The sequence below is a fragment of the Zophobas morio genome, unplaced genomic scaffold, assembly GCF_036711695.1.
Source record: "Zophobas morio isolate AGI-343-1 ecotype UQ-CSIRO unplaced genomic scaffold, CSIRO_AGI_Zmor_V1 ptg000014l, whole genome shotgun sequence".
NCBI lineage: Eukaryota > Metazoa > Arthropoda > Insecta > Coleoptera > Tenebrionidae > Zophobas > Zophobas morio.
Genome location: NW_026972119.1, coordinates 12,911,301 through 12,927,261, shown reverse-complemented (window position 1 = coordinate 12,927,261; position 15,961 = coordinate 12,911,301). Strand labels below are relative to the sequence as shown.

Sequence of the window (15,961 nt, the reverse complement as noted above, 5' to 3'; positions counted from 1 at the left end):
AATAAGCTCTGTAGGTAAGCGAAGAAAAATGTTGCTTCTCCGGTGGAAATCGTACCACACGTTTACCGCTTGCCGGGCGGTTGCCCTTACCACTAGACTACGGAGGAGCTTATCTTTCCTCGCTTACTACTACGTATTATTGTGCCGCCACAGCTCTTTAGTATGTCTACAAAAATTTTGCCATTTGTCAGGAGTACATCCAGAAATAGCTTCAAACCATCAATTTGGCGACTTATCTGGAGATGTAGATCGCGAATTTATATACTTATATACAAAATCCCCACGGCATGCCATTTCAATGGGATTGTAATGACACTGAGGGCAATCTAAGACATTCATGACCATACCCTTTCAATGTTTTATCAATTATTATTATCACGTAACGTCGGGCTCTGTTTTTATGGAAAAGTGTATTTAAATTCCTAAGTTCTTTTTTGGAAAATTTTTCGCAGAATTTGAGATTATGATTAATTAGCCATTTGATTTTTTTTACACGAGAATGTGGGAGGTTTGTCCATTTGTGTTATGATACATTGTCTAGAATTACTACACATCTTTCCTGTAGCTTATCCAAATTAGAAATAAGCTGATTATTCACCCAGTTTTGAAAACGTAGTCCGTCGATTGTCTTATAGATCCCTGTCATTACCTTTTTTTTAATTTAGTAAAAATTCAGAACCTCTAACAACCTCAAAAAGATACCTCGCTGTTTTTCAACTTAAAAATGCCACTTTCATAAATAATCACTTGTCGAAACTAAAGGGATTGAATGTCTGGTCTAAAAATTTGGTCGTAGAACCAGAAAGCTTCAGGAAATCGAATGTTGCAAACCGCAATACTGGATCTTGCACCGTTTTGGAATTAGGTCTATTTAAAGTTGACAAAAGACGTTAGGTCTTTAAAATAGTTCATCCAACATTAAAAACTAAACCACAGCCACTCCTTATCCAAAAATATCGTGAATGGAATATACACCTTGGTCATCAAGTACTGTTTTAGTTGACAGCAGATGTACCAATTCTGAGAAAATTTTCAAAAATTGCCAAACCTGATTCAAATATTTGCCGCCATTTCACTTTTAATGGCTGAAAAAAGTTTGGTTATGACATTTTAATACTAATCAATAACAAGTTTTGACGTAAATTGAATGTCAATGTTTTGACAGCAGGAGGTAATAAGTTGGTCAAGCTAAATTCATTGACACCAACTGAAGTATTATTTTTTGAACCCTCTGTGTTATTTTAAATTACGTGCACGATTGTTTTAAACACGCAGTAAGGCAAGATATTTTTTTTAGGTTAGCATCAGGTCCAGCGTCATATGACGTTCTTCTTTTAAATATTAGTCTTGTTGTACGTTCTGTCATACAATGCATAACCTTGAATAGATAAGGTAACAACCTAAATGACATAAAGAATTGTCAGTCTTTTTCTAGAAACTTTAGCTTACTAAAATGTTGATTACCAACTACGTTCCTATCCTAGATTTCCACGGCTTGCTCGGTCTAAAAACGTCGCGAATGCGTTATTATGTACATTTCCAGTTGGATAAAACGTTTTATAGTTTTGGAAATTTCATTCTACCCTATAAAATTTTATTGGCAATAACTAGACGGACAGTAATGCAATAATAAGAGATATTTACAACTTAAAGTTGTCGCATGCTCAAGGTAAATAAATTTATAATATATGAAATATATTTTTTATTTTGTTTATATATAATTTTTAGGGTGCTAAGTATATATAAATATGTATTTTTTATTATCAACAGTGTTGTTACTATTACTTTGTTTAGATAGTGGATTATATGCAAATTGCACATATACAATTTTTTTTATATGACAAATAAAAGCTTTATTAATATACAGGGTGATTTTTTTTAACCTAAAACTTTCAAATATCTCGAAAAATAACCACTCTACAAAAAAGTCTAGATTCAAAATTTAATTATTCCATGGGGGAAATACTTCAGTGCAAAAAACTAGACCCCCTCCCCCCTCTTTGTAGGTGCGGCGGCGGATTACTTTGAAAGCTTAAATAGGAACCCCCAATTTTTATTACAGTTTCCGATTCTGCGGCTAAAAGTACGTAGGGTTTATCTAAATATTTTTTATGTTCATGACAGATGACACTATAATAAACGAAATTCAGTTTTTTTCTATTTCTCCTACTGAGAACCTTTGTATATAATTCTGTAGTAAAAAATGCCACGTTGTCATTGTAAATAATCAAAAAAGCGTCCCCACATTATTGAAGGCTACTTGATTGGTTAAATGTACCAAGACATTTTGAAAAATGAACTGCCCACATTACTTGAAAAGTTGAGGTTAGAAGTGCGACAGAACATGTGATTTCAACATGATAGTTGTCCAGCACACTTATAAGTCAAACTGGCTATTGTATTACTTAACTCAGTTCATACTTTTTGCGAACTGGGAATATTGACGGTACCCAGTATTTACATTTACGAACTTGTTTGTATGGTACATAAAATTTTTTTCATCAATAGAGCTAAGTATCAATATTAAACAAAACATAAAAATGTGACTTTTATTACCACAAAAACACTCAACATCAGTATATCAGACAGCTGGCTTTTATAAAGGATGTAAGTTCTTTAATGCGCTGCCAGTAGATATATTAACACCAATTCGAGTGTTTTCAAGTCAAATGTGAAAAAAATTCCTATTAAAAAAAAGTTATTATACATTAGATGAGTTTCTCCGTGATGTATGACTCACAAACATACAAGCTGTAAGCTGTACATTTATTTATTGATTCTTACTACATGTGTATATATGTTTTCTGGAAATTAATAAAGTTTATTATTATTATTGTTATTAATATTATTATAAGGGTGGTTTGTCTTAAGTCATAAAAGTTTAAATAGTTACATGGTACATGTCGACTATTGGCAAATAAAAATGGGGACAATAATTTGAGAAAATATTTCTAATTCATTCGTAACTAGCATCGGTGAAAATGTCCAAGGTGAAAACACTTCAATAAATTCATGCATAAAGTGGTTTTTAAAATTTATATGGTATATTTTTTAATACGACTGTTTTAACTTTGTTTTTTTCAGAAATAAAAAAATACTCCTATAGTCTAAGTTTGTTGGATATTCCCTACCAAAGAGTTGATGACTCGAAATTTTGCAAAGTAATCCAATTTAAAATTGAAAAGATAACATACTGTTTTACTCATGGCGTCTTAGTCCGCCCTTATTTTTTAACGTTGCCTGTTCAGATTTTTGGAAAAATAATCAAAAATGAACACATTTTTATTTTAACATTTTTTTACTTTTTTCTGTTATCGCTTTTTCATCGTTTTTGTAATCACCATTTTGTCGCATGTTTTTAAAAGGGTAGAGTTTTGTAGAGAAATATTGATGTCACAAACGAAACTGGGGTGGGTGGGCGGGGTAGATTTTTTTTATATAGTTTTCTTTTAACAACAGGATAGATAAACATGTTTTCAGTTTCTTGTTGGGAAAAGAAGACTTCGTTTGTTAAGAAAAAATGGACCAAATATAAGCCCCGCCCACCCACCCCTTCTCAATTGTGATGAATATTTTATTTATCGTGTGCTGAAGGGCGGAGTTGAGTTCCAAAATCCTCGTTTCTCTACAAGAAATTACCATACGAAATATGTTTTTAAAAGGGTAGATATTTTTAGAGAACTATTGACGTGACAATTGGGGTGGTCGGGGCGGGTGGGTGTAACAGATTTTTTTTATGTATATAGAGTTTTCTTTTAACAACAGGACAGTTAAACCTATTGTTAGGTTCTTGTTGGTAAAAGAAGACTTGGTGCCCTATCAATTCCGATGATTTTTTTTATTCGTCGAAAGCCGAGGGGCGGAGCTTAACTTAAAGTAAAAACATGTTGTTGAGTATCGTGTTGTTCAAAGAATACTATGTATATTAAGAAAAAAATAAAGCCAAAGATTAGGCCCCACCATACCTGACCTAATCTAAATATGTAGTAATGCAGTTTTCATTCGTTGCCAGACTAAGAGGGGCGCCAGTTGCAAAATCCATATTTCCCTACAAAAATTTACCATTTTAAACACGTTTTAAGTTTCTAAGAATAAAAAAAATCATCACAATTGAGATAGGGTTGGTGGGAGGGGTTAATATTTTGCCTTTTTTCTTAATATATGTAGAGTAGTATTTTTTTAGGAACACGATACTCAAAAACATGTTTTTAAATTCCTGTAAAAAATAAGTATTTTGCAGTTAAGCTTCGCCCTCTTGGTGCACGGCGAATAAAAAAATCATCACAATTGAGATAGGGCGGGTGGGCGGGCTTAGATTTTGCCTTTTTGTTTTAATATGTGTAGACTTCTTTTAAAACATCTTAGGCTCTGCCCCATAATTTCGAAATCCATATTTCCTTGCAAAAATGTACCATTTTAACCATGTTTTAGGTTTCTTGTTGTGAAAAGATGGCTATGTAGAAAACAAAGGCAAAAATAATTAGAAAAAAAAACAACAATCTGACTGTATCAAGATTTATTAATGAATCTTTCATGAACATTTTTCTTCTTGATACTGTTCAAACATATATGGTTAAGGCCCGTGAACAACTTAAAATTTTATATTTTAATTTGATTATCATTGTATGTTTGGCGCACTGATTAAATAGGGTTGTTAAGGAAATTAAGGTAGGTAAAAATTTCCAAATGTAAATTCCGTAACAATAATGTTAAAAAAATGCGTTGATGTAGAAATGTTTTCTTAACACAAAATTTTATTGACAGATACAAGACAGAATTTTACAATGGAAAAATTGGGAAAACATTTGATTGTTAATTATAACAGCAAAAAAAAGTACATGTTTTATAACGTATTTATTCTTTATGTAAAAATATGTTATAATTTTGTGCATATTTATCCGCATATTTTGAGAAATATTTGTGCATGTAAGTCCGCTCTTTAATTATAACATTTATAACATACTAGTATTTATCATTGTCACTGTTTAAGTCTTAATCTGTTGATAAAATAATAACAAAGTAATACAATTTTTGAGAAAAAGCTATCAATAAGAACATAAATAATAGCATTTCGCATTTCTGCGTTCATATTTTCGGAGTTTTTCAGTACATAAATACTTTCCAAGCTCAAGTGATCGTACAACAACGCATAAAAATATCTTCAGGATATCCTCATCGATAATTAATTTACCTCCCAATCATTCTTTAAAGTGAACGATGGAAGCTGCAAATGAATAATTCGATCGCCAACTTTAGCTTCTTTAAAATCTAAATTTAAACATGAAATTTCCACTCACTATCAGTTATAAACATTTCGAATTGTTTCCGTTTTCCATTTTCGGGGTTAAAGCGCACCTAATCGTCTACAAAAACAATTTCACGTTATTTTAACTCGTTAAAATTCCAGTTGAAAAATGATTTACGAAAACGAAAAATTCCAAACGAAAGCTATCCTGTTGAATTGTTTGAAATGTCATATACACCACTTGATACAAAGCAGTCTAATGCGGTCGCTTTGAAACTGCTACATTCCAGCTCAAGAGAAGGGTATGAGAGCAGCTATATGGCAAGAGGTACATCAAGTGTCATCCTTGTTTGAAAATGACATTATTGCGTCTCCTAATTTATCGACCAAAGTTTAACCATCTACTCGGTTCTAATGGGACTTCGAGATGCGAGAAAGGCATTGATATTAATATTTTTAATTAATTTGGGTCCCTCCAAAAAAAATTAAGCTCCAAGTAAGAAATAATTAAAGACAAAGGTAGGAAAGCCGATGCTAATTAGACATCTTTTGGTTTTACTCATGCGTTGATCTTCTAGATTGCTTTCATTTTTGGCACAGCAGGAGCAAGACGCTTTGAACTTCGCAAACTGAATGAGGGATATTAACGATTTAGGGCGTGTTTTGTTAATAAAAGTCGCTGTTTGTTTAAATTTGCTAGATTTAAAGTCATTCGGAGTATGCGACGAATATCAGTTACGTTATTAGTTAATGCAGGGGTGGATTAAACGACCCTAAGAGGCAAGGAGACTGGTAATTGTTTGCTGCAGCAAGAGCAAAAACAGTGGCTTTAATTACAAATATGCAATTAGCACTGATACCAAGAATGCTATAATTTATTCCAACCAAGTGTGTTAGTTAAAAGGGGTTAGAACAAAAAATTGCATGTTTAATTCATACAAAACGTCGATATTATTTGGAATTCATGGATTGCCAGGCAATTTTTTCCAGAGTTCTATAAGCAAACTTTGCTTAGTACAAAAGATTCTCAGACGGTTTACGGTCATTTATTTTCTGATTTGTGTTGACTTGTGATGTAAAATTTTCAGTTGGTATTACTGACCTAAAAATTACATTACGTCAATGCCGGAGCGCGGTGTTCGTCAGAAACCTGTCCTGTTCCTGTCAAATCTGGCCATGTCCTGTTTTTTACGGGTTTGACCCCACTGATGAGCAAAAGTTTGAAACTGACGTAATGTTATTTTCAGATCAATGATGCCAATCGCAGGTCGTGGCGAGTTTTAGGGAACTGCTATCGTTCAGGATGTTTTTAGGCAAAAGTGGGACAAATTTTAACAAAAAGGTGGAAAGTTAATGATGAGAATAGTGAACATATTTTTGTTACTTTTAAAGTTTTTGAATAGATAATAATTTGTTAATTAAAAAATTGTTATAGGTTAGTCGCGCAACTGCAGAGAAAACTGTCGTCACTAAAGACGAAAATTTGAAAACTTCATCTTCTGGCAAGCGAAAACCCACTAATATTTTTTCAAATTATGTGTTAAGAAAAGACCTGCAACGACTAATTTGCCAATACAACAAAAAAAAAAAAATGAATACTTTACAACAGACAGACTTTCAGCTGATTCGCGAAAACATATACCTAGAAACCAAACCAAAATAGCGTATTCTAGTTTACTTAAAAAAAAAAATTGTTTCATCATGTTAACATCAGTACAATTTCGGCTAACACGGAGTACAAAACCTAAGGATTTAGTTGTAGGAGAACAAACACTATAAAGATGCTCCAGAAAAGTCAAGCCTGATTCAAAAATAACTCCAACATCCTTCATTACATCCTTTTAATTAATTAAATAGTCTTCAATTGAATAATAAGTGTTCATAAAATCTAAAGTTCTAGTGAAAGTAACAAAACAACATTTTTCTTACCACCTTACAAGTTAATCTAATTTTTTTTGTAATAGTAACATATCATCAGTGGATCTGATTGACAAATACAATTTGATATCATCAGTATACGCTAAAACTGAGTTTTGCCCTGATAGCTTTGAGGTTTTTAGATCTGATAGGAAATTGACTATAGCAAGGGGTGGTGGTGTTCTAATTGTTGTTAGGAATGAGCTGTCAGCAGTTAAACTTGATCTGTCCTCCAGAGGTTTTGATATGCTGAAAACGATTGATATTGTAGGAGCGAAATGTTGGGTCAACCATTCTTGTTTCTTTATATTTGTTACTTATGTCCAACCTAAAACTTTAGTCTATGATTATGCTCTACTGTTTCATCTATTAATTGGCTTAAATGAACCGTATGATCAACATGTCCTAATAGTAGGAGACTTTAACATTCCTGAATATGATGGTGACTTGGATAATCTTGCTATCGGCAACAACAAATTGTTTGAATTAAAAACCATCGTCAAATTTTTTAACTTTGTCCAATTCAACAAGGTGGCTAATAACAATGGCAGGTTCTTAGATTTGGTTCTGTCCAACCAGCAGTGTGTGGTAGACAAATCTGAAGATTATCTTTTATCTGAAGACTTACACCATCCCTCCCTCTTAATTACTTTAAAATATCAGTCGTCTAAAACAAAAGTCATAGGGACATGTGAGTCTTCAACAGCACAGTGGAATTTTCGTAAAGCCGATTTTCATAATCTTTATGAACAGCTTGGTCTAGTTAACTGGGACTTTTTGAAGAATGCCACTGATGTCAATACCATCTGCTCACTTTTCTATAACAAGCTTAATTCAATCTTTGATAATTATGACAATAACAATAAATTTATTGCTCATATGTAAAACAAGTACATTAAAGCTCGTCAAAAAAAAGTTATATAATTGTATAACATATAAAATTGTACACAAAACATATATACATATATAGATTCACAAACACTTAAAAATGGCTACAGTAAATTTCCGTTAGCGCAAAAGTCTATAAACTCGCTAATACAGTAAAAAGTATAGATTAAAGTGTAGTATATAAACAAACAAGGCAGTGTTAATATATTTAGAGATTGAAAGAAATTTTTACAAGAAGTTCTTGAACTAATTTTACAAATTATCCTTAAAGCTTTTTTCTGAAGTTTAAATATTCGTATGGCACTAGAAGAATTACCCCATAAAAGAATACCGTATGATAATAGTGATTTGAAGTTGCTATGATAATAAGTCACGACAGTTTCTAATGAACAGAACAGAACTAATTTTCGCAGTTGGAAGAGAATGGAGTTTAATTTTTTAGCCAGATGTAGGCCGAGGAACTTGACTGTTTCAGATTCTATAACTTCTTCCGGTCTCAATGAAAACACTATAGATTGATTTTTTTCTTTGTTCATAGCTAGGCCATTATGTGATAACCAAATCAAAGTGTTGTTTAATGCAATATTTTCTTTGGCTTTAACTTCATCCACCGTGGTTGCACTATTAATCAGAGTGGTGTCAACCGCAAATAGGATGGTATTCATAGAACAGGAGTTTACAGGCAAATCATTGATAAATACAAGAAAAAAAATTGGCCCAAGGATTGATCCTTGTGGTACGCCAATATGAACCGTCTTAAGCTCTAAATATTTATTTTTTTTCGTAAACTGTTTGGACTCTGTTTTTTAAATAGGACGATAACAGTTGCTACATTAAACCTCTAATGCCGTAAAATTTCAGCTTTTGTAGCAATAATTCTTGACTTACACAGTCAAAGGCCTTGCTGAAGTTGATTAGTGTGGCGCAAGTAATTTTTCGATCTTCAAAGTTAAGCAAAACATTTTCAATTAATTCAAGTATAGCCAAAGTTGTTGATTTGTTTGCCCTAAATCCGTATTGTTGCTTCACAAATAAGTTGTTCTGCTCAAAATAAAGTACAATTCGTTTTTTAAATATAAGTTCAAAGATTTTGGATAATATGGGCAACAATGAAATGGGCCTGAAGTTATTAGGGCTATTTAAGTCACCCTTTTTATGGACAGCAATTACTTTCGCAATCTTAAGATATTTGGGGAATATCGCTTCTGAGATGCATTTATTAATCAAAAATGATAATGGTTCCAAGAGAAGAGGACATATGTGTTTTATTACAGTAGTGTTTAAGTCGTAAATATCTCTCGAATTCGAAGCCTTGAGACCCATGATACGATTGTAAATTTCAGTTTCATCCGTCGGTCTTACAAATAAGGTGTTACCGGATTGTATTTTTAAATTTTGTAAATGTACTCCCGAGTTGTATGTTTGTGAGTTGTTACAAATACTGCGACCTATATTACTAAAATGATTGTTAAATTGATACGCACTTATACGACTATGTTTTAAGTTGTTATTTCTTTTTCGATTTAACTCGTGATCGATAATAGTCGAAGCAGCTTTCGATTTGTGAAAAGCAGATTTAAGTAAATTATCATAGGCCGAGTTTTTAGCCTCTATTAAGCTACTGTGATAATATTTTTTTAATATGTTGTAGAGACTATTATCATCATAGGAATTAGTGCATTTGCGTACTATATCTACCGCCTTTAATGTGTTTCTCATCCTGCATAGATCTTCGTTAAACCAAAAAATATTTATATTCCTATTTTTGGAATGTTTGCTTATTATCTCAGGAAAAACTTTGTAAAATACATTTAAAAGTAACGTATTAAAGTTGTCAAAAGCCTCCTCTGCACCTAAACTGTCATTATATATTTTAGCAAGATCACATTTTGTGAACTCATTGTAAAATAATGGTAGCTTATGGGTTTTAATTGGACGGTATACAAAAGATTCTTCTTGATGCATAATAGTTTCCACCGGTTTCATATCTAGTTCCAAAAAAAATCCAGAGTGATCACCAAATTTTTCATTTACGACCTCTACTTTACAATATGGCAATTCTGGTTGTATGTAAATATTATCGTAACAAGTACTACTCTTTTCGTTGATTTTGGTCGGCGCTGATACTAGATGATACAGATTGTATGAATTTAAGACGTCCAATAGGGAATTCTTATTTACATTTTTGGGAAGAAAATCAATGTTAAAATCACCAAACAGTATTACTTGAGATTTAAAATTAGTGTAGTATATAATATATAATCAATTAGTTGGCTAAGCTTGATCAGAAATTCCTGTATGTCCCGAAAACTCACGTCGTCGTAATTCTTCTTACCCTGCTTGGTTTACGATGGACGTTATTAAAATGGTTAATCTCAAATGGACACTTTGGACTAAATATAAATCGAATAAGACCGAGACTAACCTAAATTTAGAATTAAATATCAAGTCGGATCCTAAGAAATTTTGGACGCATATAAATAACGGTTTGGTATTCCCTCCAGAATGAACTATTTGGGCGAAACGCTTTGTAATCCTTCTGGCATTATTGATGCCTTCGCTAAGCATTTTAGTGCTACCTTCTCTTCTCATCTTCATAGTGATGACTTTCAGAAATTTGTTGATGAGTCCTTTAATACCTCTTTCCATATCTCCTCTATTAGTGAGTCGGAAGTACTTGATGCCTTAAAGAAACTTAACTTCTGGACATGACAACATTCTTGGCTTCTTACTATCAGACTGTGCCCACATTTTTACCTATCCTCTAACAATCTAATTTAATATTAAACAAAGGAACTTTTCCCGATGTTTGGAAACTGTCAATTATCGAGCCTATTTTCAAAAAAGTTAGAAGAGACCGAATTGATAATTGTCGACCCATCTCACTACTATGCAATTTCCCAAAGGTTTTTGAATATCTTACATAGAATTCTCGCATTTAACATAACTACATATCGGAATCACAACACGGATTTTTCAGTGGTCGTTCTACGGTAACAAATTTATGTTGTTGCACTTAGTATGTTTCGAATAGTTTCGACAATACGGAACAATTTGAGGTAATCTTCACAGATTTTGCCAAAGCGTTTGACAAGCTTAACCATGACATTCTGCTGAAGCTTCATAATTACGGTGTATCTCGTCGCTTAGTAAAATTAGTTCAATCGTATTTGTCATCTAGATTTCAGTGCGTTAAATACCATGAATTTGAATCTGGTAAATTCCGCGTAAGAACTTAAATTTTGAGGTATTGATATATGCTGATGACCTGAAGATTTTCAAACGCGTTTCTAACATAAGTGACTGTGCTGAATTACAAAAGGACATTGATAGCTTACTTGGAGTACATCTAACTACTTGCCAGTAAAAACTTTGACAAATGTCGTATCATGTCAATAACGAACAAAAATCATAGAATAATGTACGATTACACAATTAACTCCTCGCCGTTGTCAAAAGTTGAGTCCTTTTGCGACCTAGGGATTACTTTTGACTACAAATTAACGTTCGCTGATCATACTGGTAACCTAGCTTCGGAAGCTTATAAGTGTAAGACGCTTTTGATTTATTCAGATAAGATTGAACTTCAGTTTTCCAATCCCTTTAGGGGGTAGCAGTAATATAGCTGGTGATTAGTCGGACAACTGTTTAAATTGTACTTTTTCTTGTATTTTTCCATTCTGTTTGTTCTATTATGTTAATCTATAAACGGGCTAAACGCCTGTTGATCAACTAATCAATAATAATAATAATAATAGTAATAAAACAGGACAGGATAGTGAAGAGAGAAGATCATTAATAAAAAGTATAAATAACAAAGGACTCAAGTGGAACCTTGTGGTATACCTGAAGTAGCTAAAAATTCTTTTGAAGTATATCCGTTATATAAACATAACATACTCTATTTTTAAATAAGACTATATTAAGTTCAAAGCGTTATCGATTTTCTGAGATAAGTATTGTGCGATTGTTGCTAAATTTGAACATGTTTTGGCATTATTATAATTTATAAATAACACGGTAGAGAAATAACTCAAAAACTTTGGCGAAGTTAGGCAAAATAGGTATAGGCCTATAATTATATATACACGATTTGTCCCCGTTTTTAAATATAGGAGAAATACGAGTACGTTTCCATTTATTTGGAAATATACTAGTATTGTACTCCCAGTTTAAAGTGGTTTTTATTACAAGATAATACACATTATCACCTCATTATTACCCCACGACGGACAATATGAGTTGAATAACAAAGTATGGCCCTGCAAGAAACCGACCACTTTCTTATTTATGGCTAGGGGCAGTGTTGGGGACAGATACTTTTAAAAATATCTAGATACAGATATAGCCATATGGAAGATAAAAGTATCTAGATACAGATTATTTTCGATTTTTTCGAAATGTATCTAGATAACAGATACAAGAAAACAGATACTTTTTGAAGCTTTGGCAAATAAAATAACTGAAACTATGTTTATGTATTTTTTTATGTATTGTTTAATGATTTTTTTAAAATTAACAACATTTCGAACTTATTGTCACCTAAATTATTTCTTCTTGGTGTCAGAATTTGGTTTCCGCTACTAAACACCCGAGTCACAGCTGCAGAAGAAGGGATTGGGGTATTAAATTTAAAAAATAAACATTTTACTGTAGCATAGTTATTCAAGACTGAAACATCTTTTCTTTTTTCCTGCAAATAGGCCATCGCTTGGCTGTTTGATGTGTCGCAAATTGTGCAATATTTATTACGTGCGCTTAAAAAGAATATTTTTTTTGTTTTTATTACCATACTACAGTGTCCAAATTGTGTTTGATTATATTAATTTTATTGCCCAAGATTTACACTTAAACATAATCGGCACATTCTAGGGCAAAACGGACCTGTCAAGCCCGCCTCGCGTTAGGTCCAACAATGAAAAAGTGAAGAAGTGACACATGTGGCAACAGGAAAAGATGCTACATTTGTCTGAAAAATAAAGATATAAAACAGTAACAAATATGCGATTTATGCGAGAGAAATGTATGTATTGAAAATTCGATTAGTCGATTACAAAACTAATTTGTGCTAATTGAAAAAACTAATCATTATGTAACACGCAATTATTATTTTCTGAAAATAATAACATGTCTTAAACAAATATTTTTACTATTAAAATTACTCTTATTTAATAACACAAATACAACCAGCGGGCCTACCGGACCCGGGCTGCTCAGGGACACAGATAAAATGCATTGCCCCGACAAGCGTAAAACGCAGTGAATAGTGAATTGTGGTTTATGGTTTTTAAAATATCATCTTACCATGGTTTAGATTTATTACCCCTCAGGATTATATTTAAAGATGTATAACTACTGAAGGCTACAATGTAGGAAATGATGGTATTTAAAATATGAAAATTTCCGTGACAGAACACTATTAGTGGACCTCTTACCAAATTACCAAAAATGTATCTAGATACTTTATTTAGATACAAGTACATATCTAGATACTGCCCGACGTCGGCTAGGGATTTACTCCAATGTCCCCATCATCAACTTCGACACAATGCATCTATCATAAAAACCACTTTACACTGGGAAGATATTACTGACAGCCAAATTAAATAAAACTGACAATGGCTTAGCAAGTACAAATCTACAGTCACGTCCAAAAAAATGAAGGAACTAAGTCATCACCAAAAATAAACTTATTTGGAAGTGTAACCATAATTTTCAGTAAATCATATTCCCAAACAACGGGAACGTCAAAAGGAACAATGTTTAACAGCTTGCATCAATTTGTCATGATTTCTAAAAGGATTCAAAGTTGGTAAATTTTTTACATTATAGTCAGATGAATTCTGTGGAATCAAATTTTTTATTTTGTCAGAGTCAGCAGTGTTACATGTCGACCACCCTTGACAGGAAATTTCAATATTAGACTTTACCGGATCGACATCTTTTTTGTAACAGCTACAGACTGGTTTGTTATCCTTGAGTTGAAAAATCACTGATGATTTTTATTACCAACAATACTAGCACAAGAAGAGTCACTTTTTTGTACATTTCCAGAGAATGACGTACGTTGCGCTTGGTTAGAATTTAAATTAAGGTCATTTTGTTTCTCAATAAAAGTTAGACATTTTTGAACAGATTCTTTCAGAGTATCTATTTTTGAGGTTCCTTCCAAGATAAGACACTCAAAACATATTTACTCAAGATCTTGACATCGGCTTCATCTATTTTTAAGCATTTATTGTGATTATTTCCACAGAAAAGCATTTTTGAGCTTTTCCAAAGTAATAATTGTTTACTTCAGTCCTTTGAATCGTACCTATTGGAATATGAAATTACTGGGAACAGTGTCAAATTTTCTAACCTTACATTAGAAACAGCGTAACCTAATATGATAAATTTCATTTTTCATTAGGGATCTTTCCATATACGAAATTGGTTGCCACCCAAATTACTAATTTGCTATCTAAAAACATCCTGAACGGTACATATCTTGCCCCCATGTCAAAATGCAAAAAAACGCCAAAAAATGTGACAACGCCTTATAACAATTAAGGAACAAAACAATTAGTAAAAATGTAAACTGGTATTCATGTAATTTTGGTACTAGAAAAGTTAATTAAGAATTTAAACAGGGACTAAAAGTTCCCAAGTTCGTAATTAAAACGCAGCCCCGTCGAAAAATCGCCCGACGTATTTAAACAATTTTATAAAACTTAAATTTTTGTTTTATTTTGCTGTAGGCAGCGCAGAATTTTCCACTTGATATTTAAAATTTAACTTTGTACTCATCAGTTGTCAGCCTCCTTTGCAAAATTCGCCAAAGAGTAGACTTATCGTTTAAACAAATTTCGATGTCTCGACTTTTTAATTAAATTGAACCTAACTAAAATTTTTAAATTTATTTTTTCCGGAGAAATATAGCCAGCTCGAGCTGCTTTGCAAACAGCAATCGCAATTTTTTGCCAAAGTGAGTCCGTATTTTATTGGAAAATTTTTCTTCCGCTCTGGTGTTGTAACGATTTGATCGGTATTCAATTAGCTGTTGTTAGTCAGTTTGGCATTTCAGGAATATGAGCCTGTTAGTAACATATTCTCATTTACGTCATCTGTGAGTATACGGGGATCGATTCGAAAGTTACGCTACATTGGGCTTGATAGGATGCGTAAAATTAATTTGTCGGAGTTATTTACTTTTTGGCCTATAATTAGACTTCAATCTCATTTTTTTCACTTAATCTGTGTAATAACTCACAGAGTTCAATCTATATTTTACAATTCAAAATATAGTTTGAAAGGTTTGTATATTATTTCTAATTGTTAACAGCTTGGAAATGACAATTTGTTTTGACGTGAAAATATTTGCCTCGAATTGAACAACCAGCTTAATCATCGTTAATTTCATGAATTGTTAATCTCGCGTTTTCAGTGAACTCCACCATTAATAACAAAAGGAGTCCTATTGTTTTCATTACCTGACAGATCATCGATACTGGTCTCGTTAGTTTTTCAAATTTAATTATCGGCACGCACACCGCACCGAACACAACGTTTCAATAATGAACACATACATTAAAAATGACTGGAACATGTCGGCATGTTAAATATTTCGTGACGCCAATTCTAGGATTTATTTATTTTGGTTTGAACCGTTTTATGAACGCCAACCATACTTTAACCTTTGGCTTTTTTTCAGTTTTGAACAATTTTACGAATTCTGCATGCAGTCCATCGATAACTTACCAGCTCGTATTCACCAGGAAAAAATCGTATCTGACATTTAAATAAACTCTACAGCAACCGTCAGAGCGAACGAAGTGTTAGAAAAGAACTTTCGCAGCAGCGTCACGATCTAGTAAGCGAGTGTTAGAGCCTGCACGAACAAATGCCGGAGTGATACTGCCCAGGATCATG

General features: G+C 32.7%; 1 protein-coding gene across 1 annotated transcript in view; it reads right to left on the bottom strand.

Moving 5' to 3' along the window:
• The window catches only part of LOC135129308 (uncharacterized), a 68,711-nt gene extending 52,780 nt beyond the window's left edge, over positions 1–15,931 (bottom strand). Inside the window, exon 1 of the mRNA XM_064056481.1 lies at positions 15,791–15,931. The gene's annotated coding sequence lies outside the window, so the exon portion shown is untranslated. The remainder of the gene's footprint in view (positions 1–15,790) is intronic.
• Positions 15,932–15,961: the final 30 nt, after the last annotated feature.